The 25,446-nt window shown below is 37.1% G+C and overlaps 1 protein-coding gene and 1 pseudogene across 5 annotated transcripts in view; both read right to left on the bottom strand.

The window, feature by feature from the left end:
• Window positions 1–25,446, bottom strand: part of EDA (ectodysplasin A) — a 407,351-nt gene that overhangs the window by 258,643 nt on the left and 123,262 nt on the right. The window lies entirely within an intron of this gene.
• Window positions 15,627–18,400, bottom strand: LOC117797399 (annotated as a pseudogene).

Raw genomic sequence — 25,446 nt, 5'->3', positions numbered from 1 at the left:
ATGCTGTCTTTGTGATCACAGCTTTGTAGTACAGCTCGAAATCTGGCATTGTGATGCCCCCAGCTTTGTATAAAACAAAGGATTTTATGATCATGGGCATCAGACAACAAAGGAGAATAATCCCTCTGAGACTGGAAACAAATGAAGTAGGCCCACTGATTGCCCCAGCTTAGTGCTATGAGAGAGTTTCCAGATTGCAGTGCAGGAAGAACCCAGCTACAGCTTGGAAGACTCTGAAATTGAGGAGACAGAACTGAGAATATGAGAAGACCAAGGTATCTTACTCTTATTCACAGGATGGAGTACCAGAAAGGAGAAAGAGCAGCACAGGAAGAAAATCCTGGAGATCTTAAAGGTTCCCACTTGAGTATCCAGCAGATATCACTGCCAGTACCTGAATGTGAGAAAACTACCCAAGAGCGGGGGGAAAACCTCCAAAAGGATTAGAGAACAGCGCCCAGTGACCACACAGGGCCCAGGAATAATATTTGCTTGTGCCAACTAGAATAGAAAAAGTCACACTTCATAAGGCACCGAATAGAATAACCAATATGGCATTGCCTAAAGAGTAGTGAATAATTAGTACTAGACTGAACTCAGTCTGTACCCATCTAACTAATCTTAAAAGCAGTACTTGAAAGGATCAGTTTCCTAGAAATTTAACTGTAGCACAGAACAGAACTAAAGAATATATAATGGAATACAAAAATATCTAATACCCAGAAAACTATATCCAAAATATATAAAGAATTCCTACAATTCAACACATCAAAAGCAAACAGTTCAATTAAAAATCAGCAAAAGACTTGAATAGATATTTCTCCAAAGACATACAGTCACTAGACACATGAAGATGCTCAACATTACTAATCATTGGGGAAATGCAAATCAAAATACAGTGAGGTACAACTTCACACACATTAGGATGGCTATTATTAAAAAAATAACAACACAGCTATATGGTCAACTAATCTTCAACAAAGCAGGAAAGAATATCCAATGTAAAAAAGACAGTCTTTTCAACAAATAATGCTGCGAAAAGTGGACACAACACATAAAAGAATGAAACTGGACCACTTTCTTACACCATACAAAAAAATAAATTTAAAATGGATTAAAGACCTCAATGTGAGACAGGAAACCATCAAAATTCTAGAGGAGAACACAGGCAGAAACCTCTTTGAACTCACTTGTAGCAACTTCTTACTAGACACATCTCTGGAAGCAAGGGAAACAAAAGCAAAAATGAACTATTGGGACTTCATCAAGATAAAAATCTTTGCACAGCAAAGGAAGCAATCAACAAAACTAAAAAACTAAGAGGCTACCTATGGAATGGGAGAAGATATTTGCAAATGACATACCTAATAAAGGGTTAGTATCCAAAATCTACAAAGAACTTATCAAACTCAACACCCAAAAACAAATAATCCATTAAGAAATGGGCAGAAGACATGAATAGACACTTTTCCAAAGAAGACATCCAGATGGCTAACAGACACATGAAAAGATGCTCAACATCACCCCTCATCAGGGAAATATAAATGAAAACCATAATGAGATACCACCTCACACCTATCGGAATGGCTAAAATTAAGAACACAAGAAACAACAGGTGTTGTTGGCAAGGATGTAGAGAAAGGGGAACCTTCCTACATGACTGGTGGAAATGTAAACTGGTGCAGCCACTCTAGAGAACAGTATGGAGGTTCCTCAAAAAGTTAAAAAGTAGAACCCTAGGATCCAGCAATTGTACTACTAGGTATTTACCCAAAGGATAAAAAAATACAGATACAAAGGAGTACACGCACCCCAGTGTTTATAGCAGCATTATCGACAATAGCCAAACTATGGAAAGAGCCTCAATGTCCATTGATGATGAATGGATAAAGATGTGATTACACACACACACACACACACACACACACACACACACACATATAAACTCAGCTATCAAAAAAATGAAAACTTGCATTTGCAATGACGTGGATGGAACTAGAGTGCATTATGCTAAGTGAAATAAGTCAGTCAGAGAAAGACAAATCCCATATACTCTCACTCATATGTGGAATTTAAGACAGAAAACAGATGAACATATGGAAAGGGGGAAAGGAAAAAAAGGAAAGAAGGAAGCAAACCACAAAAGACTCTTAATGATAGAGAACACACTAAGGGTTGATGGAGGGATGTGTGTGTGGGATGGGCCAGATGGGTGATGGGTATTAAAGAGGGCATCTGCTGTGATGAGCACTGGTGTTGTATGTACATGATCAATCACTGAATTCTACTCCAGAAACCAATATTGCTCTATATTTTAACTAAAATTTAAATTAAAAAAAACCCCAGAAAATAATAAGTTTTGGTTAAGATACAGAGAAATTGGAACCACTGTGCATGGATGGCGGGAATATAATAGTCTCCATGGAAAAGTCTGGCAGTTCCTCAAAAAGCTAATACAAAATTACCATATGATTCAGCAATTCAGTCCTAGATATATAACAAAAAGAAGTGAAAGCAGGGACTCAAATAGATACTTGGACATGAATGTCCATAGCTGTATTATTATTCACATATGCCAAATGGTGGAAAATAACCTAAATGTCCATTAATACATGAGTGGACAAATAAAATGTGACATTTTTTTAAAGATTTTATTATTTATTTGACAGAGATAGAGACAGCCAGCGAGAGAGGGAACACAAGCAGGGGGAGAGGAAGAAGCAGGCTCACAGCAGAGGAGCCCGATGTGGGGCTCGATCCCATAACACCAATCACGCCCTGAGCCGAAGGCAGACGCTTAACCACTGTGCCACCCAGGCTCCCCAAAATGTGACATTTTTTAAAAGATTTATTTATTTGAGAGAGAGAGCATGAGTGAGTTGGGGGAGGGGCAGAAGGAGAGGGAGAGAATCTCAAGCAGATTCCCCACTGAGTACAGAGTCCCATGTGGGGCTTGATCCCAGGATCCTCAGATCATGACCTGAGTCAAAATCAAGAGTCTGCCACTTAACTGACTGAGCCACCCAGGCAACCCAAAATGTGGTATTTTGCACAATGGAATACTATTCAGTCTTTGAAAGAAATGAAATTCTGATACATGCTACAAGATGGATGAACCTTGAAAACATTATGCTAAGTGAAAGGAACCAGTCACAAAAGACAATGTATTGTATGATTCCATTGATATGAAATGTCCAAATTTATAGATATAGAAAGTGCATTAGTCGTTGCCTGGGGCTGGGGGAAGGAGGAAAAGGGGAGTAACTGTTTAATGGCTACCGTGTTTGAGGACTGATGAAAATGTTTGGAATTAGATAGTAGTGATGTTTGCACAACATTGTGAATGTGTTAAAAGCCACTGATTGTACATTTTAATGTGGCTACAATGGTGAGTTTTATGTTTATGAAGTTTACCTCAATAAAAATATTAACAAATTGAAGCTAACATTGTATAAAATAAATCATACACCATGACCAAGTAGGCCTTATTCCATGTGTGCAAGACTAGTTCAACATTTGAAAACCGAAAATAATCAAGTATTTGGAAATTAGGTAACATACTTCTAGCTAATCCATGGGTCAAGGAAAAAAATCAAAAGGGAAAGTAGAAAAAGACTTTGATATGAACAATGATGAATGTACAATATATCAGAATAAAAAATTCAGGGGAAATTTATAGCACTTAAATGCCTATATTAGAAAAGAAAAAGAAAAGGGGGTTGCTGGGGTGGCTCAGCTGGTTAAGTGGCCGACTCTTGATTTTGGCTCAAGTCATGATCTCAGGGTCCTGGGATTGAGTCCTGCATTAGGCTCCTTGCTCAGTGGGGAGTCTACTTGAAGGTACTCTCTCTCTCCCTGCCAGGGTGGTATCAGTGGAGGCCTCATGGGGAGACTGAAATTCCCCCTCTGCCTAGCAGTAACAAGGCATCCTCTTTCTGACTAGAGTGTCAAGAAATGGTGAATAGGGAACCTAGATATCCACACCCACCTGGTATGAACCAGGTAGTGCCCACCACCTTCTCTCACAGGTGTAATGTCAAAGGAGGCCTGCTAAAACTTATATAAATAAGATCCAGAACTTATAGCAAAATCCTCAAAATGTCCAGGATTCAATTAAGAATCATTTATCAGTATGGAAGTGCTGAATCATTAAATCGTACACCTGAAACTAATATTACACTGTATTTTAACTAACCAGAGTTTAAATAAAAACTTAAAATAAAAAGAAATCACTCATCATACTAAGATTGAGGAAGACCTCAACCTAAAAGAGAAAGCAAAATCAACAGAAACCAAGACTGAGATGACAAGAGATTAGAATTAGCTGAGTAGGATTTTTAATCAGTTATCATAATATGCTTCTTCAAGGAGCAATTATGAACACAATAGAAATGAATGGAAAAAAATACGAAGTCTCAGCAAAGGAAGAGAAGTTATAAAGAAGACCCAAATGGAAATTTTAGAAATGAAAAATACAACAACCAAATTAAAAACTCAATGGATGGGCTCAAGAGCAGAAGGAATTGAATGGAGGAAAGAATCAGAAAACTTGAAAATAGAACAATAAAATAGGCCTAAGATTAAGCAAACTATAGTACATCCACACCAGAGAATATTACTCAACAATACAAGGAAAAACTATTGATACAGGCAACAAATTGGATGTCTCTCAAAAGTATCATGCTCACTGAGCAAAAGTCAATCTCAAAAGGTTACACTAAACACTATATTAAAAACTAATGGTGTACTGTATGGTGGTTAACTTAATAAAAAAAAGGTTACATCCTGTATTTTTATATAATACTAAAGAAATGACAAAGTTTTACAGATGGAAAACAGATTAGAGGTTGCCAGAAGTTAGGGATAAGTGAAGGATGGGAGGGGGTGAGTTTTATTCCAAAGGTGTAGGAGGCAAGTGAGAAACCTTTGTGGTGATGGAATAGTTCTGTCTCTTGGTTGGTTATACAAATCTTCACATGTGATAAAATGACATATACACACAGAGTATCAATGTCAGTTTTCTGGTTTGATGTAGCACTCTAGTTATGTAAACTATAAATTGGAGGAAATTGGATAAAGTCTACAAGAGACTTCTCTGTACAATTTTTGTAACTTCCTGTGAATTTTTAAAAATAAAATGTTATTTTAAAATACACTAATATTTTATATTCAAATTTATATTAAATTTTGTTAATTAAAATAATGTTATATTATTTATGGTTTATATTAAATTATATTAATAAATATTTTAACATAAAATGTTAAAAAAGAAAAATAAAATCAAGACATTGGAAATAACTGGAAGCACAATTTAACAAATATAAACTATGGTTATGAATGATGGGTAAGATTATGCAGGCTAGAGAGACATCCTAGAGTTGGAAAACAAAAGCATTATACTTCTTGTATCCGAAGTACATAGTACCGAATCACTGACTACCAAAGAGAAATGAAATTGAGGGTTACTCTAATTCAAGTATAGGTTACACACCACTAGAGAATGGTTATTTTCAAACTTGGGAACATTATCTTTTGGATAACAGGGTAGATGGAGAATGATGATGGTATCTAGTAGGCTATCAATATATATTTGTTGATTGAATGAATGAATGGATGGGTAAGCCAGTTTAGTTCTTATCTATGTCATTGTTGTTACATTCTCTCAGCCTTTAAAAACTTTTTTGGGGGTAGGGATGGTCAGGGGAGGCCAGAATTTTGGCTCTTTGGTGATAAATGATTCTTTTTTTTCTCCTTAGGGTGGAGTGTTAATAGAATTTTGTTTCCTCTAGAAGTAAAATAGTTTAAAAACCATTGCCGCAAAGCACTGATTTCTAATTGTTAGGCAGTGCTAGGCATACGACCATTTGATTTGGGGATCTTATCCAATCATTTTACGTTAAAGTGACTTTGAATTTTGGTTGGAGAATTTCACACTAACCATTAATAAGATTGTTAACACCCTGGGATACCACCTTAGATGACAAGATGTCAGAGTGATCAAGATGCCATAAAGAGAATGTTGCTTCTTAGATAAATACAATGATCTCAGCTCCAGCCATTCATAATGAAGTCACTTTATAAAAATATGGGAGATGATAAGATTATCTAATAAAGGTTTCATCTGGGTAGCATTAATAAAGAAAGATAAGAGGGTAAATGTAGGAAGTATTTTCTGAAAATACAAAAAAAAGAGGAAAACTAACAGTTTTCTTTGGTGTCTTTCTCTTGTTAAGTAATACCTTAATAGGGAATTTCCACTAAGACAAAGGGTCTCAAGAGCAAGGAATGGATGGGGGTCGTAGGGGTGGAAGAAAATGAAAATAAGGAAAGATAAAAAGAGATCTGCAAGTAAAGTTCGGTACTAGACCAAGGTAGTGGCAAAGTGGAAGGAGGACAAAGAGGAACACAAACTTTCTTTTGGTCTAATCTCATTACCCTCTTCTCAGCTCAAAAAATGTCCATTATGCCCACCTCTCCCTTTCTGGCTAGCTCATTGCTTGTCCCTATTATATTTACTGATACCTAATCAAGATTTATTATAGCAGAGCCTCCCCATAGACTCTGGCAGGTCAATGTTAGTCTGGTTTTCTAAAGGAAAGTTCAATGCAGTTGACAGATGAAATGCAATCAAAGTCTAGAGCCTCAAATCTCATTGGTTTAAATCTTATGCCTGATAATCACCCATCATCATATCCTTTTTAGTCAGAGGGCACTAAAGCTAACAGATGCATCAGACAGAGAACTCCAAACCATGCTGCTCTGGGGAAATGTGCATAATGTACCTCAAATATCAAGGGCTGGCTTCAGTGCTCACAAGCACTATAACCAGTGAAGCCTCTCTAGTGCTAGGTCCAAATATAACACATGAAGCCGCTAATTGTTTTCATTGAATGAGGCTTTTTAAATGTCTAATAATTTACTTTCATTATACTGCCAAAGTTGAGGTCACATAAGGGAGCAGCTGCAGCATTCTGTAGACATAATTCATAGCTTTCCATTCAATTTAGATACTTTGGCTGCATTGTCATATTTTCAAACTGATAAATCTGATTATCTTTAGAGAGCATACCACTTGCTCCTTTCAGAAAACATTTTTCATTCACCAATAAACATCTCATCAGAGACGTTTGATTGCCCACCATATGTATGTTCCTGTAATAGATACTTAGACACAAAAACAAAAAAATGGAAAGCAAATTTCTCTCCTTCTGAAAGGTCAGTCTAAAATGGACATAATGACATGATCACTTGTGAAGCAGGACAACCACTAAAGTCCAAGGGCTTCTAGGAAATCTCCTTCACTCTCATGAAGGCTGGGATGCCCTGCCTATTTCCAGAAAATACTTTCATGGCTTAAATGCATTTATGTAAGAGCATCAGGAATTGTGTTCTACCAATCATCTTTGTAAATCTTATCTGTGGTCATGGGTTCCAAAGACCATCAAACCAGAAACTCCCTACCAAAGCCCAATTTCAAGCCATAAGATACTAGTATCACAACTATATTTTCCATAGGCCATAGCAATCAAAAATCATTCCCATTTTTCCAGGCACAAGGTGATATGCAGGTATTTCTAGCTAACAATAAAAAAGCTTCTTTGTCCCAAAGTACCTATGCAAAGAAATAAACACTTTCCCTTCCTAACACCATGAAGAATACAATCTTACCTATCAACATCTGAAAGGCCAAGAGTTTTATTGACCTCACTGAGTTCAAGGATAACAACTTTTATTAATTTTATCGTTAAGTAGAATATAAAGGGAAATGACCTTTCCTCTTCCTTCTCTATTATTTCTATCCAGTTCAGTTTGCCTAATGAATGTACTGATTAGTTACTGACTGTTCATCATCTTTAAAATTAATTTGATGGGTGCCTGTGAGGCTCAGGGGGTTAAGGGTCTGCCTTCGGCTCAGGTCATGATCCCAGAGTCATGGGATCAGTCCCCACGTTGGGCTCTCTGCTTGGTGGGGGAGCCTGCTTCTCTCTTTCCCTCTGCCTGCTGCTGGGCCTGCTTGTGCTCTCTCTCTGTCAAATAAACAAAAATTTTTAAAAAATAATAATAAAATTAATTTGAAAAGTAGATTTAGAAAAAAAACATCATTTGTGTTTGGAGGTAGACTGGGCACTCAAAGTCCAGGCTGTCCACAGTCCACACATCTGAATTATGCACACACTGTACTAAGTGTCACAAAATGCTTTATTCAGCCAGCTGGAGACACAGATTTCACACTGAGGAGTGCAGTGCTTCCTATAGGAACAATGCCCCTGTGGGTAGTCAATAAATCTTTATTAAAAGCTTCCTCACAGAGGGAAAAACGGAGAGACAAGTGAACCAGGGGAATGCTGGTTGGAATCTTCTGTAGCTGTTTCAGGAGGGAAGGCTTATTGGAAACCAAAGGGAATGTCTGTAACCTGTGTAGCAGAGGGCATTGGGGACTGAGAGAAGTGGCCACAAATTATTCTGGAATAAAGGGAATTGGGTAGTCATTTCAAGCCTTTGGCAATTAGATTGCTATGCACTAAAAATACACAACCTCCTGTGTGTAAAGCATTGCTACATTTCCCTATTGCCACCAATAGCATCTGCTTTTGAAAAGTAATTCTCAGGGCTTATACAGTATATATATATATATATATACATATATATATATATACTGGCACCTCATTTCTAGGTAACTTATCCAGTACCTTCAACTATCCAGAATTAGCCAATAACCTACATGACAGCCTACAATATACATTCTAATGGTCAAGCATTAAGATGTATGTTTGCTCATAAAATACAGCAAAACATAACGTTAGGGTTAGGTTCTCATAAGAGGATTGCCTATGTCTTCAATGTATATCACTCTTAAAATTGTATCTAAAAATAACAAGCATATTTATCTGGTTCCAGGGGCACAACTGATTAGGAATGGGGAGCTGCCAAATACATCAAGTAGTAACAGCTGACAGCAGTGGAAGAGATTAAAGAACTATAAAAAGCAGATATGAAATTTAAAAAGCATTGCAGTCTGGGGACATTTAGCGTAGGTGCAAACAGTTCTATACATATAAAGTGTCCCCAGTGGAATAGTTAAGGAGCAAAGCAAAAACTTGAGGTCATAATGTTGGCAAAACTCTAAACTTGTCCTAATTTTGTCATCCAGTATTACATGAATAGCTCCAAGAAGAAGGCCTTCTTGAAGTGGTCAGTCAATTGGGGGCTGTGGGGGGAGAACAAGGCACTTACTAGTCATATGGCTTCAGATGCATCAATCATTAAGTCTCAGATTTTTTTAAATCTGTAAAATATGGATACTTACTACTTCCCTTACAGGTTTGTCATAATGACAAAATAAGATACTGTACATAAAAGCATTTAGTAAAGCATAAAGTGTTAAAAAAGTGGTAGCTTTCCATTATCTTTGTTCTGCTTACTCTAAAATATTACTACAAGAATCCATAGTGGTTATCTTACCTTTTTCAAAACTTTCTGTGCTTTCTCGTTTAACATTTCACTCCTCCTCTTATATTTGCCAGGGATTATGATGCCATCACTCTAGGTAGAACTGAACCCTATAGGCATCCTTGATTCCTCCCTTTCCATTCATATCTAAGCAGTGACCCTGGCGATCTTTTTAACCCCTCCTATAGGTTTCCTTTTCCTTCCATTCCTTCTGATACATTCCCATCCAGACCCTCAGAGCTCATTTCTAACTGGTTTTCTTATATCTAGTTTCCCCCAACTCATTTGAGCTTTCCTATATCTGCTGTAAAGACAGCTTTGTGTATGTTATACCCTAGATCAAAAGCTTTCACTGTCTTCTCAGTGCCTTCAGGATAAAATCCAAACTCACGAAACTGGCATTCATAAAAACTCATGGGAGGAATTTCTCACAGGTCTCAAGAAAATCTGTGCTTGCTTCTTCTGAGAAATTGGTTCATTTTTACCTCGTGGACCCCTGCAAATCTTATAGCTAATATTTCCCTCTTTGATCTGTCTGCTAAGACACTCAGAGCCAAACTTAGGACACAGCTATAAAATCCTCAGTACTGTGTACTTGGTTTAAACCTTATCATGGCCTCATTTCATTTTCTTACATTTATTTTTCCTTCACACTCATTTCTCTGTCAGTTTGTTCATCGTGTTATTGTATTAGTTTCTCAATAAACCAACTCAAATCCTGTTAGAAGGAGGTTGAGTATAAAATGATATTGTGAGACTACAAAAAAAAATACATGACCATATGAATGGAGGAGGAAAAGAAAAGACTGGGTAACAAGAGAGGGAGAAAGAATGAAGATGAAAATGATCTTCACTGATACAAAGATAAATATTAGTTCAACGGTAAGGAAAGTAGAGAGAACTCTTTGAGGAACATTTACTATGAGCATTTGTAATAGTCTAACAGGGAAATAAATGAAGCATTTATAATAACAAATCTGTTCTTGACAACATCTCTGAAAATAGGAAGTTCTACTGCTAACCTTTTGTCTTAAAATATATTACCAAACAAAAATTTAATGAAGTCAAAGCTAAGCAGAATATGATGATGACTTACATTTGTACTGCTTTGTTGCTTACAAAGCCCTTTCACATACAGTATCTCAATGGAACCATTCCGGACTATTCTGTTGTAGAAGCCATTCACATTGGCAAGAAGCTGTTGCAAGCAGCATTCTCCATATCTGGGTCTTTAAAGATGTGGTATTTGCTGTAATAGAAAGTCGTATGGTATGTTGTTTGTCCCCTCTCTCTAAATCCTCCTCTACTGGCATTTCATCTTGTTTAAATCACCAAACTCTACCATACCAATGTTAGTCTGATCTCTTTACCCATTCTTATATTGAGCCTCTTTTCAGACACTGGATCCAACCCTCCCTTCCTTCCCCTCACCTCCCAGCCCCCAAAGAACAGCTTTCTACTTCTTTGCAGGCCTGGACCACTCCCTCTCAAACCTCTACCTTTCCAAGAAGGCATTTGTTTTTGAAGCATTTCAGCTATGAAGACCACCCACTATGGGGCTCACTTATTGTTCTCATTCTATATTGCACTGCATCAACTTGTATCTTTAGATTGTAAGCTCCTCAGAGAAAGGATTTTCTTCTTTGTTTAGTGCAATCAACCTATTGTAAAGTACTGTGTATACTTACAGACTATCACTAATGCGGTTCTTCCTGGGTTTCACTGGAATTATCTACTTAGTCATGTGATTCACTTGGGCATCATTTTTCTTCCCCTGAATTATTTGGGGCCCTCTTCCAGATTTTTTAAAAGTAAAAAATTAGTACTTTTTGCTTTCAAGAGTGCCGTCAGCTACACATTTGAACGTACATGCTTCATCCTGCTTTATTCTATTTCTTACAGATAACAATATCAAATTAAATACCTTCCAAGAGTCTGCTACAAAGGTAAAACACAAAGCCATTTTCCTTCTGGCTAATCTACAGATAATCTTATTCACTCCTGCTGTACAGAAAAGTGACACTGGTCCACTTGGAATTGAATATATTCCAGCTATCATTAGTTACAATGCTACATCATGGGAACAATGCTGGCTAAAAAAAAAAAAAAGTCATTGATTTCCCGAAAACAAACAGAGGGCAAAGAAACTTTAGATACACAGAGTTATTGAATAATAAATTCCATTTTTCAATTAATGCAAGTATTTAATGACTTTTTAAAGTAAACTTTTAAAAATAAAAACACATTAGAGGATAAACAGATCAGATAGTACATAAATTGTGTGGAACCAGGAGTCAGACATAATCCCAAATCCCCTTCAGCAATTGGTTTCATAAGTATCAACATGGAGAGAAAAAGATTTTTTTTTTTTTGGACAAACTTGTCTCAAACTTCTGCTCAAAAAATATTTGTTGAATATGAATGCTGTTCCTAGGTCTAAACAACAGTAAAAAAAAAAAAACAAAACAAAAACCCGCAAGCCCAAATGTGCACAATGGAGGAGGGAGAAGCAAGCACACCAGAATAATCCATAAACTGTGATTGTCAAACTATCTCTTTCTAAAAACACAGAGGTAACACTTCGACACTGAATCTTCTTTCTCTAGGAAAATCTAGTCCATGTCATTGGAGCACTTCATACAAGGTCCCTACTTCATCCAGCTCATGGGCTATAGTCTTACTCTCCATCCCACTGGAGTTTTTGTCTTATGCTCAATTATCTGGATGAATCATAATGCCCAGTCCTTACTTTTTGTTATACAGATGGAGATGGACACCTTCTAAACACTGTACCTGAAATTTGCAAGTAGTCTTAAAGAAAAGTTCCAAAGAAGAGCACATGGTAACAGAACTGGAGGGACACAAACATGAATTATTTTAGCATCTAAAGTTCATTTCAGTATAAACCCTACTTCAGAGTGATACACAACAAAGATGCAAACAAATTGCTTGAGAAGGATGACTCCATAGCCAAGAGACACTATTAAGTTCCTATCTTTAGCCACATAAAGAGTTTATTCCGTAGAGAGACGGCGCCCACATGGAGATCTTTCCACAAAGATCCATCAAATCCTGGCAGTGCAAACATATCAGGACAGGTGTAGATTCTATCACCAATGCCCCTTAGTGAGCATTTCAGAGGTGTGTGGCTAATAGAAAATAAAATATGATATGACAGGTGAAGTCAAAATGATTAAAATTTGGATTATTAAAATGACATCTTGACACCTTTATCTACAATGGCTTTATTATGAAATTTCAGCTTTCCGTTCATAATACTTTGCAATGCCCCTCCAGGCAGAATTAAATGCACAAGATTTTCTTCCTTATGGACATGTTTCTGTTAAGCAGCTAACATAGTATCAGCTGGGATGAAGTTGGAGTATCTTTTCAGTTACAAGGAAAGAAGTGTGGACTACAAGAAGTCAAATGTATACCAGATGATAACCTTTTACCTCCTAAAAGAGGTATATTGGATTAACATGATTTAATCTTGAATACTCAAGATCATACAATCAATACTATTCAAAAAAGAGAGATTTCATGCTCAACCTTGGAATTAAGTTGGCTAAATAAATGTTAACTGCGAGCTATCACACTTGACCAACCAAGTTTGGTCAGCACCCTCTTTAATTACTAAATTATTTGCAACACACCCTTTAATTACTAAGGAGACTTAGCTCAACTAGTTTCTTCTGAGTTCAGCAGGATCTACCAGGACTTTCTCCTGGGCTACATTCAGAAAAATTAGAAAATCAAAAGGACCTGGAGACTAACACTGAGAAAGAGAAAGGGGACTTATGTTAAATGCAGGTCAGAGTTCGCCACCAATTGTTATTCCCTCAAGTAACCCTCACATTTCTTTGGTTTGAGTGGAATTTTTAAGAATAATTGGTGTCTTTTGCAGATAAAAGACTGGTGTCCAAGATCTATAAAGAACTTCTCAAACTCAATACACAAGAAACAAATACATCAAAAAATGGGCAGAAGATATGAACAGATATGAACTCTTCCAATGAAGACATACAAATGGCTAACAGACACATGAAAAAATGTTCAAAATCATTAGCCATCAGGAAAATTAAAATCAAAACCACCTTGAGATACCACCTTACGCCAGTTAGAATGGCAAAAATTGACAAGGCAAGAAACAACAAATGTTGGAGAGGATGTGGAGAAAGGGGATCCCTCGTACACTGTTGGTGGGAATGGAAGTTGGTACAGCCACTTTGGAAAACAGTGTGGAGGTCCCTTAAAAAGTTAAAAATGGAGCCACCCTATGACCCAGCCATTGCACTACTGGGTATTTACTGCAAAGATACAGACGTAGTGAAGAGAAGGGCCATATGCACCCCAATGTTCATAGCAGCATCGTCCACAATAGCTAAATTGTGGAAGGAGTTGAGATGCCCTTCAACAGATGAATGGATAAAGAAGATGTGGTCCATATATACAATGGAATATTACTCAGCCATCGGAAAGAACGATTATCCCACATTTGCAGCAACATGGATGGGACGGGAGGAGATTATGCTAAGTGAAATAAGGCAAGCAGAAAAGACAATTATCATATGGTTTCACTCATTTGTGGAACATAAGGAATAGCAGGGAGATGGGTAGGAGAAAGAAGGGAAGAATGAAGGTGGGGGTAAACCGAAGGGGGAATGAACCATGAGAGACTATGGACTCTAGGAAACAAACTGAGGGCTTCGGGTGGGGGGATTGGGATAGGCCAGTGATGGGTATTAAGGAGGGCACATATTGCATGGAGCACTGGGTGTTACACGCAAAGAATGAATCATGGAACACTACATCAAAAACTAAGGATGTACTGTATGGTGACTAACATAACATAATAAAAAATTTAAGAAAAATAATTGGTGTCTTGCTAGAAATCACATAGGACCAGAAAATGAGAGAGCTCACTTCATGCTGTTAATGGTAAATTAGTACATGATCACAACCTAGTAGTAAAAAGGAAAGGTTATGAGAGCAAACCTCTCACACATCTTCCAGAGTTTTATCCTCTTCTTCCCCACACAAAGCAGACATAAAACCATACATTTGTATCATAAACAAGCTGCTACTAAATCAGAGCCCCCAAAAAGCATTTTCTTGTATAGGCTTATTTGTAGTAATGTAGTCCACTATAGTCAGTGCAAAGAAGCACCATTACTACAGAACCTCCAAGAGGGTATGGAAATATCTTTGTCTTTGTAATGGGATTTTACTTGAATAAAAGGGAAGATGTCCTGACAGTGAAAGTCCTAAACACAGAAATGGCTTAGAAGATGGTTACAAAAATTCATTCCCAAGGACCCTTTATTTATTTTAATGGAATATAAAACTACTTATTGGGGCACCTAGGTGGCTCAGTCGGTTAAACGTCTGACTCTTGATCTCAGCTCAGGTCTTGATCTCAGGGTTGTGAGTTGCTGGGCATGGAGCCTAAGTAAAAAACAAAACAAAACAAAACAACCCCCCCAAAACCCCCCAAAAACTACTGACCACTGTTTACCACTATTTACAATAAAGTAAACAATATACAGTTGGATAATATTCTGATTACTCTGAAGTTATTGCTTTTCCTGGTTTCTGCTGAACTAGTAACTCAAATACTGAGAAGATTAAAGCTACATTTAAGGAATGATTTGGGGTAAAGAAAAACATGCAAGTCAAAGAATTTAGAATACAGAAGTTTGTTAACCCATTTATTCCAGTAGGTCTTAAATTGTCAACATCTCTAACCATCTGATTATGATTAGGTTTCCATGAACAAAGTCTTAGACATTCCGTGAATCATGACCTTTTAATCAGTGTGACACAGGATTCCAACTTCTTGAAAAGGAATGGTTCACTAGAAGGAACCTTTAAATGTCCGTTTACGTAAGTTTTGCTTACTTAATTAAAATGCACCAGGACTTGTCTAGTTTTCTAATTTGGGTGGGGAGGTTGTTGGTAGTGATAAAATTTTCCATTTGGTGATCTTTCAAAGAAACTTGCATTTATATGACTGTAGATAGGGATATGGATTCTGATATAGCTGCTTTTAAATTGTCCAATTTAAATTGTTTACATTATATTTAAATTGTCCAATTAATCACAAAATTTGAAAGCCTAAGACTTCAGGAAAAATTTCAATTTAACTTCAAGTGATTTCTTAGGTTGCCGAAATTGATGGCATCCCAGAAACATGGGCTTACCCATGATTACAAAATGCTATTTTTGTTTTAGTGAATGTTAAAAAAAATTTACATATGTATTTGTATGTATACATACACAAAAAAACCCCCAAACAAACAAAAAACCCAGAATGGTCCTCAGGCATATGGGAGTTAAACACAAATTCTGATTGAGTAATGATTATGAAGATTTCCCCCAACATTTAGAAAAGGTGTTCTCTAATGCAGGAAAATAATATACCATGGTCTCAATTGTTCTTTTCTGATAAAGGAAAGCCTTTATTTGTTCAAGCTAACCAGTGTTCCAGATGCAAAGAAAAAAAAAACACCCCAACAACTCCCCCAATACTACTTCAAAATTAACATATCAAACTTGATTTTCATTAGAATGTTATTTCTTCACACAAATAAATCCAAAAACCAAGACCTAGGTTTTACATTTAATATATATAAAAAGCAACACAAACAATTACTGAGCTTCATCTTCTGGACAAGAATGCCAAGTTATTCTCTCTTCATAAAAAGCAATTACAATTTGAGGATACTTTATATTTGCCTCTTTTGCCAGCACCAAGTCTGCCTCATCTGAATTCTTTCATTTCATGAGAAACATTAATTTTCTACTGCTGTCTGTGGCACCAATTATTCCTTCAGGATCAAGACCTCTGGCAAAGCCTCTTGGTTTATCAGCAGCATCTCTTCTCTTCTTTGATTTGCTGTCATCTGATTCACTGTCAGGCACAGGTTTTCTTTTTGTACCATATTTTTCTTTACCAGCTTTTTGCAAATTAAGAAATGCTTCAATTAACTCTGGACAATCAAAATTTTCTTCAGGTTCCCAAGTACTGTCAGCATCTGTAAATCCCTTCCATTTCAGGAAATACTCCACCTTCCCGTTCACTACATGTCAGTTCAATAGTTTTTCCACCACAAATTTTTCAGGATCTACCTCTTCTACTTTTTTACTCTTCCAATTCTGTTTCTTTCCCATTTTTTTTGCAATGTAGTTTTATTGGACTTGAAGACTTTTAGTCTTTTTTATTGCACACTTGAAGAGCTATTATTCACCTCCTTGGAGCAGTTCTGGGTCCTGGGTCTGCAGCATCTCCCCCTTTATTTATTAATGGAGATTTTGCCCTGCAAACCCTTAAATTTTTAAAAAGTAACTGAATGTATCGATCTTTTATTTTATTGCATCTTCATTTTGAAACACAATTAGAAAAAATTTTCCCCTTATGCTGGTTATAGAAGGATTCACCCATATTTTTTCCTAATACTTGTGTTGTTTCAGGTTTGCATTTAAATCTCTGACCCATTTGGAGTCTATGATATCGTTTTCCAAATGGCTGTTCTGGTTATCTATCAATGTGTAACAAACTATCCCCAAACTTAGTGGCTTAACATAAAATTTGTTCTATTAGATTCCATAACTCTGTGTGTAGATTTGACTCAGCTGGGCAGTTCTGCTAATCTTCCTCAGGTTCTCTTGTACAGTTGCAGTACTTGATGCCTGGGGCTGGAGTTATTTAAAGGCTTGTTTTTAACAGCAGGTAGGCAGGGCGTCTCTCCTTCTGCATGTAGTTCCAGGGCTGCTTCTCTCCATGTGCCCTCTCCATTTAGTCTTTCCAGTAGGGTAGCTGGATTGCTTCTTACTCTTTTCTTCCTTTTCTTTTCATTTTTAAACAGTTTTTATTGTGATAGATTTCATATACCATAATATTCACCTATTTATGATATGCAGTTCATTGGTTTTCAGTACACAGAGTTGTACAACCATCACCGCAATGAAACTTGAAAGTATTTTGAACATCCCAGAAAGAAACCCTGTACTCATTAGCAGTCATTCCTCATTTCTGCTGCAGCCCTCATCCCTGTTCTGGCCTCAGTCACTGATCTACTTTTCTGTCTGTATGAATTTGTATATTCTGGGTATTTCATATAACGGGGATAATACATAGTCTTTTTGACAGTTTCTTTTACTTAGTTAGCATGTTTCGAATTTCATTCATGTTGTAGCATATATCAGAACTTCCTTTTTTAATACAAATAATAATCCATTGTACAGTGACATCACAATTTGTTTATCCAAATATCTGTTGGTGGACATTTAGGTTGTTTCCTCTTTTTGGCAATTAAGAATAATGCTTCTTTAAACATCTTTGTACAAGCTTTTGTGTGGACATATGTTTTGATTTCTCAAGTATACAACTAATAGTGGAATTACTGGGTCATCTGTTTAAACTTTTTTTTAAAACGCCATTAGAAATTAGTCTGTTTCTTGGTTTGTCTTTTTCTTGGTTTGTCTTTTTCCCCTTTGCTCTACATATGAATGAGATCATATCGTATATTCTTTCTTTGACCGACTTACTTAACATTATACTCTCTAGCTCTATCCATATTGTTGTAAATGTTAGTATTTCACTCTTTTGCATTGCTGAACTTTATATATATCACTTTTTTATCCATTCATCAATAGACATTTGGACTGCTTCCATACTTTGGCTATTGTAAATAATGCTGCAATAAGCATAGGGACATATAGGTGCATGTATCCCTTTTAAATAGTGTTTTTTTTGTATTTTTTGGGTAAATACCCAGTAGTGCAATTTCTGGGTTATAGGGTCGTTCTATTTTTAACTTCTCAAGGAATCTCTCTATACTGTTTCCCTAGTGGCTGTACTAGTTCACATTCCCACAAACAGTGCCAAAGCGTTCCTTTTTCACCACATTGTTGTTTCTTGTGTTATTTTAGCCTTCTGTCAGGTGTGAGGTGATATCTCATCGTAGCTTTGATTTCTTTTTCACTGATGATGAATGATGTTGAGCATCTTTTCATGAGGCTGTTGGCCATCTATATGCCTTCTGTGGAGAAATGCCTGTTCATGTTTCCTGCCCATATTTTAATTGGATTATTTGGTTTTTTGGGTGTTGAGTTGTATCAGTTCTTTATATATTTTGGATACTAACCCTTTATTAGATGTGTGGTTTGCAAAAATCTTCTCCCATTCAGTAGCTTGCCTTTTAGTTTTGTTGTTTCCCTCACTGTGCAGAAACTTTTTTTTTATTTTGATGTAGTCCCAATAGTTTATTTTTGCTTTTGTTTCCCTTGCCCCAGGAGACCTATCTAGAAAAATGTTCCTACCACCAATGTCAGAGAGATTACTGCCTATGCTCTCTGAACAGATTTTTATGGTTTCAGGTCTCACATTTAGTTCTTAATCCATTTTGAGTTTATATTTGTGTATGGTGAAAGTGGTCCAGCTTCACTCTTTTGAATGTGGCTGTCCAGTTTTCCCGCTACCATTTGTTTAAGAGACTGTCTTTTCCCTATTGGATATTCATTCCTCCTTTCTTGAAGATTAATCGGCCATATAGTTCTGGGTTCAATTCTGGGTTTTCTATTCTGTTCCCTTGATCTATGTGTGTATTTTTGTGCCAGTGCCATACTGTTTTGATCACTACAGCTTTGTAATATAACTTGAAGTCTGGAATTCTGATACCTCTAACTTTGCTTTTCTTTTTCAATGTTGCTTTGGGTATTCAGGGTCTTCCGTGGTTCCATATAAATTTTAATATTGTTTGTTCTAGCTCTGTGAAAAATGCGAGCTCAGGTTCTTTTTTGCATTTTGGTATTTTTATAGGGATTGCATTAAATGTGTGATTGTGTTGGGTAGTATGGACATTTTAATATCTGTTCTTCCAATGCATGAGCACAGAATGTCTTTCCATTTCTTTGTGTCATCTTCAATTTCTTTCATCAGTGTTTTTATAGTTTTCAGAGTACAGGTCTTTCACCTCTTCAGTTAGGTTCATCCCTAGATATTTTATTGTTTTTGGTGCAATTGTAAATGGGATTGCTTTATTTCTCTCTCTGCTGTTTCCTTATTAGTGTAGAGAAATGCAGATTTCTGTACATTGATTTTATATCCTGCAACTTTACTGAATTCATTTATTAGTTCTAGCAGTTTTTTGGTGGAGTCTTTTGGATTTTCTATATATAACATCATGTCATATGCATATAGTCAGAGTTTTGCTTCTTCCTTACCAACTTTTATGCCTTTTATTTCCTTTTGTTGTCTAATTGCTGTGGCTAGGACTTCCAGTACTATGTTAAAGAAAAGTGGTGAGAGAGGTCATCCCTATCTTGTTCCTGACCTTGGGGGAAATGCTCTCAGTTTTCCCCCATTGAGGATGATGTTGTCTGTGGGTTTTTCATATAAGGCCTTTATTATATTGAAATATGTTCCCTCTAGATCTACTTTGCAGAGGGTCTTAAACATGTCAAATGCTTTTTCTGCATCTATTGAAATGATATGATTTTTATTCTTTCTTCTATTGATGTGACATATCACATTGAGTTTTGTGAATACTCAAACACCCTTGCATCCTGGGAGTAAATCTCATTTGATTCTAGTGTATGATTTTTTTAGTATGTTGTTGGATTTGGTGCTAATATTTTATTGAGGATTTTTGCATCTATATTCATGATATAAAGGACTTAGAAGGAGGGTACAAAATTTCATTCCCAAGGGCCCTTTATTTTTTTTAATTTTTTAAAAGATTTTATTTATTTATTTGACAGAGGGAGACAGCCAGTGAGAGAGGGAACACAGCAAGGGGAGTGGGAGAGGAAGAAGCAAGCTCCCAGCGGAGGAGCCTGATGTGGGGCTTGATCCCAGAATGCCGGGATCACGTCCTGAGCTGAAGGCAGACGCTTAACGACTGAGCCACCCAGGCACCCCCCAAGGGCCCTTTAAAAATAAGAGATGTGTCTTTCTAGAAAGGATTAGGTAGAGTTGAGCCTAGAGGGAGGAAGATGGATGAGACCCCTCCAAATCCATGCAGCCCCATAACTCTAAAAAGGGTCTTAACTCTGTGTATTCCATAGATGGAATAAGATAAATATGCCACTTATAATTACTATCATGATCTATCCATGGATGCTGACATTTGCCATTTGATGTTCATAAAGCACCATTCAGTATAATATACAAAGAATGAAATTATATGTCTTTTGGATGGGAATACTTGGGATAAAATGGGAGGAAGGAGGAAATGTCTTGGTTAACAGGAAAAAATATGCATAGCAATAAAAAATTAAATTAAAGTCATTTCAAGAGGAAAATAAACTATACATCCATTCTCCTGACAGAAGTGATAGCTCCCTTTCCTCCAAAAAAGAAAGGAAGGAAGCTCAGTGAGGTTTCTAAAAGGACATCATTTCTAAAAGGACACAAGAGTTATATTTAGCTTTGGAAAAACAGTGGTTTTCAGGGACTAATATTCTATTGGATCTAATGTCAGCATGGCATTATTTCTATTATTTGTATATAGTTTAGTGTTCTTAGAGAATCTAGGGATTCTTCACCTATCTCTGGGTCTCAAGAGGTCTATATCAACTCCTGTCTTGTAGCCAGGAAAAGACTAATCAAGTCCTAACAGGCACCCCAAGTCCTACTTCGGAGCCACTCTAAACCTGTGCCTTAACTCCCAGTCAATTCCTTTTTTTTTTGTCCTGCCCACTCTACCCAATGACCCAGTATTTTGAGACAGTCTTACATTTCTTGATTAGCCTCCTATCCAAGTGCTTGTTTATTTTCTGTTATTTAACAAACACTAATATGTATAGTGTTCTAAGCACTTCATAAATATCAATACATCTAATCAGTGACACAACCTTATGAGGGAAGTTACATCATCCTCATTTTATAGATGATAAAAACAGGCTTAGAGAAGATTAATTAACTGACCCAAAGATCATGCTTCAAGTAAGTGGTGGAGCACAGATTAGAACCCAGGCATCTCAAGAGTCCATGCTTTTAGTTACTATACTATGCTGTCTTCACAAAGGAGACAGTCAAATAAATGATGCTTGTTGGTTTACCAATTATCCTAAAGATCCCTCGCTTTTCCCTTTTTTAAATGTAATAATATTAAAGCAATAATTCTTTAAAGGCAACCAGTATCACCAGTCCTAACACTGTTTACATGATGCACACTTACAAGATATCTATCACATGACAAGCCTTTTTAGCACAGTACTTAGTAATAAGGCTTTGCACATTCCTGGAGATGGGCAGAAACAGAACTTGCATATCACCTTATTTCTCATTCCTTTACCTAATCAACTCCCTTTTATAAATAGAAGAGTGTATTTTTCATTTCCAAAGATTTTTCTATTACAGATTTAACAGGTGTTTCTATGGATCCTAGTAGCCTGAGGGCTAAATTAAAATAACTGGATCACAATGAAGGCAACCAAGAGACATCAAACTCCCCCATCCCCCTGCTCCAAATCCTGAATCTTCAAGTTTTTCCCTTCTCTCCTGGGCCAGGCAGGATCTCTCAGGTACCTGCTAACTGCTCCCCCCACCACAGGAGTGGGCTAAGCAACTTTCTACCATCAGGCTCCTCTCCAAGGGGCTACTTTCATCCTCCTGTATTTGCATTCCTTACTGGCATGGCAGCTGTTGAACTGAATGCTGTTAGTCTGTCAATTCCTGGGCTCTGCCAGTCTTATTTGGGCTTCTACTTTTCCATATAACTGTCTCACCAGCTAATCCTGACCACCAACTTTCCAACACTCTATTTTGAGCTTCCCCAATACTAAAACTAGAAAAAGAGGATAGTCTTAGTTTTTTCCTTTCATCTAGCTCCATGTCCAATCCATCAGCAAGCCATATTGACTGTATCTTCAAATCATAACCCAAATCCTCCCACTTCTCTCATTCTCCATCGTTACCATCCTAATCTAAGACCATATTATCTGTCTCTAGGACAAAAGTAGTTGCATCCTAACTAGTGTCATTGCTTCCACTCTTGACCTCCTACAATCTAATGTCCACTCTGCAAACAGTAATCTTGCTAAAGTACAATCTAACCAATTGCACTCTCCCTTAAAATTTTCCAGTGGTCTCCCACTAAACTCAGAACAAATCCAAATTGCTTACCATGGCCTATAAATCCCATCTGAATAATCTGGCCTCTGGTGATGTCTCATACCACTCATATTTTCCCTTGGGTTCTAAGAAAGGTCAAACTCTTCCTATCTCACGGCTTTGGCTTTTGAACTCACCTTTTCCTTTACCTGTAACACTCTTTCTTTCCTGACTCTGTGTGTGGCTAGATTCATCTTATCTATAAGGCTCAGTTTAAATGTTATCACCTCAAACAGGCATTCTAATCATCCTATCATAACTATGCTTCTCATCATTATTATCTTTATCTTACTATGCTGATTCTTCTTCATATTGATTACCATCTGACATTTTCTTAACTATCTTTGAAATTTGTTGCCTGTACCATCTCCAACAGTAGGCCTGTAAGTTCTAGGAACGTAGGGACTATTCCACTCGTAGCTGTATCTCTAGTGCCTAAATTCTCAGAACATATTTTTGGAAGTGAGGAAGCAGCTGCCTATTGAGTGCATGGAGGAAACCTCTGTTGGTGTTACACACCTCTTACAGAAGCTTGGGCCTTCCTGAGGTTGTCCCTCCCTATGGCTATATTGGACACCAAATCCATTCCCGCTTGGAACCAGAGCAGTATCAAGTATTTCTCCTCATTCCATTTGTACGGGCCAGGAAAATATGGCCCACCTCTTTTCCCATCATTCAGAGGCTGGTGCCTCTCTTCAATTTCTTTTTTTTCCTGGTGCCAACAGAGGGGAAAGGAACCTCCTTTTGCCAGCAAAAACCTTCATCTTTTTCTATCTGCCCTTCCTTGCCAGAGTTAAGACTTCTCTCTCTTCACTCCAAAACATTTTTGCTCCCACTCCAAGCCAGGCTTTATATGCCCAAGAATCCAATTTGTACCCTCTTTTCTGCTCTGAAAAAGGGCATACTGGAAGTCACAAAAGATGTTTTGTGGGCAAAAAAAAATTAAATCCTAATAGATGTCTGAAGAAATATACCCTTTCCCTTAATAAAATTATACCCAAATCTCTAAGAAGAGAAGAAACTATATGCAGGAGGATGGAAATTCAGGTGGAGGGGTGGCTAAACTTCAGACTCCTGAGCTGTAATTTCTATGTAGAAACTGTCCCTAAATTACCAACCTTAGAAGATCTGGGTAGTTTCACTAACGGAACAGTGCAGTTTCTTTAAAAGGCATACTTGCAATATTTCCATGGCAACCTGAAGCAAACATACTTCTTGCTTAGTGTTTGCATAAAGGAGAGGCAGCTACAATACAAATAATGGGGGAGAGAGAGAGAGAGAGAGAGAGAACGGACAAGGGAAAGAGAGAGAGAATGAGAGGGGAGACAGAATGAGAGAGAAAAAAATGAAAGAGAACAAAAGAGAAAAGGAATGAAAGGAAACAATGAGAGAATGAGAGGGGGCGTGGGAAAGGGAGGAGGAAGGGGGGAGTAGAAGATCTTGGTTTTCATAATTTAGCTTTTATGACTAAATGTTTCTGGGGCACTCAATGTTTTGGAACACTGATAAGTCACTTCCATTAGTGAGGCTTTTAGTATTTTATTTGTGGGGTCTCTTCCTTCTTAATGAGCAAAGAAAAGGTCACTTTGATTCTCCAGAGCACAGGAGAGCCAAAGTCAAAAGATTTTGGAGCTCAAATCCACGTATTTGGTTTTTTCCTTTTGATAGCTCTGATTAAAAGTGAATCAATAGAAGACAGGAGGCAGAACCATTAGCTAGCAAGATCACCAATCTCAAATAGCATTAACTAGAAGAACTGCTGATCTGATCTATTAGTGCAGTGGCTTCTAAACCTTTCTATCAATTTTTTAAAATGCTATTTCCCCTGCAAGGGACTCCATTTCTGAAAGGCCTAACCTTCTAGACAAATGGTACTTATTAATTAATCATTCTTTAGATTTTATCAGTTGAAAACATATAGCTACCCATCAGAATTTGTGATCAGTGTTATCACAAGTTGACACAATTCCAAGGTAAAGCATAGAAACTGGACATGTTAATCAGTATGTTAAAACTGCTCAAAGATCCCCATTCCTGCCCTTCATAGACTCCAGATTAATTAAGTGTGATCTAAAGAATTCCACATATCTCTCCAGAGGAAAAAAATATTAAGTGATGGGAAATCACATCTTTTTATCCATTGAGAAAGAGTACAGAAGTCCCAAGCAGAGAAAAAGAGGAGCTACTTACAGGATTGGTGCTATGTGGATGCCACTTTAGGCAGAATGAGAGAGAGAGAAAAAAAAACACGGACTGTAGAGTGGGTAGACCTGGGGGATGACAGCCACATTCTATAACAAGAATATATCAGCTTGTACCCTTAGGCAAGTTATTAAGTTTCAAGTACTTTACCTGAAAATGGGGTGATATCACCTACTTTAAAGCACTATTATGCAGTTCCTAAGTGTATAAAGCACCTAGCAGCACTATCCTCCCACCCCCACAATCACAACAACCATAAAGTCTTTTTGCTTAGCCTCTTAAATCCTCTTTTCTGGAAGGTCACCTGCTGGATGGTAAAACCAATGGGTAGATACCATTCAGGGGTTCAGTTCATAGTATTTCTTCAGCTTCTTGCATTCTTTCACCAAAATTTTATCTAACATGCAGCCTTTAATTACTTGTTTCCTCTGTTAATCTTTGGGGGTACAAACATATGCTGGAGTATCTTTATAACATTGCCTTTAAGAGTTCATGCAATAGAGTCATGCATTTGATAGCTGTGTTATGACCAAAGATTACAGTAATAATTCCAAGTCTTGTGGGAAGCACAGAACTTCAGAGTAAGACACGCAGGGTCAGAATTCCATATCTATCCCTGGCTTGCTGTGTAATCTTGGAAAAGATACTTCATCTTTTTGAGCCTCAGTTTCCTC

Source organism: Ailuropoda melanoleuca, chromosome X, assembly GCF_002007445.2.
Source record: "Ailuropoda melanoleuca isolate Jingjing chromosome X, ASM200744v2, whole genome shotgun sequence".
NCBI lineage: Eukaryota > Metazoa > Chordata > Mammalia > Carnivora > Ursidae > Ailuropoda > Ailuropoda melanoleuca.
The sequence above is the reverse complement of the archived record's forward strand: the minus strand, read 5'-3'. Positions and strand labels throughout refer to the sequence as shown.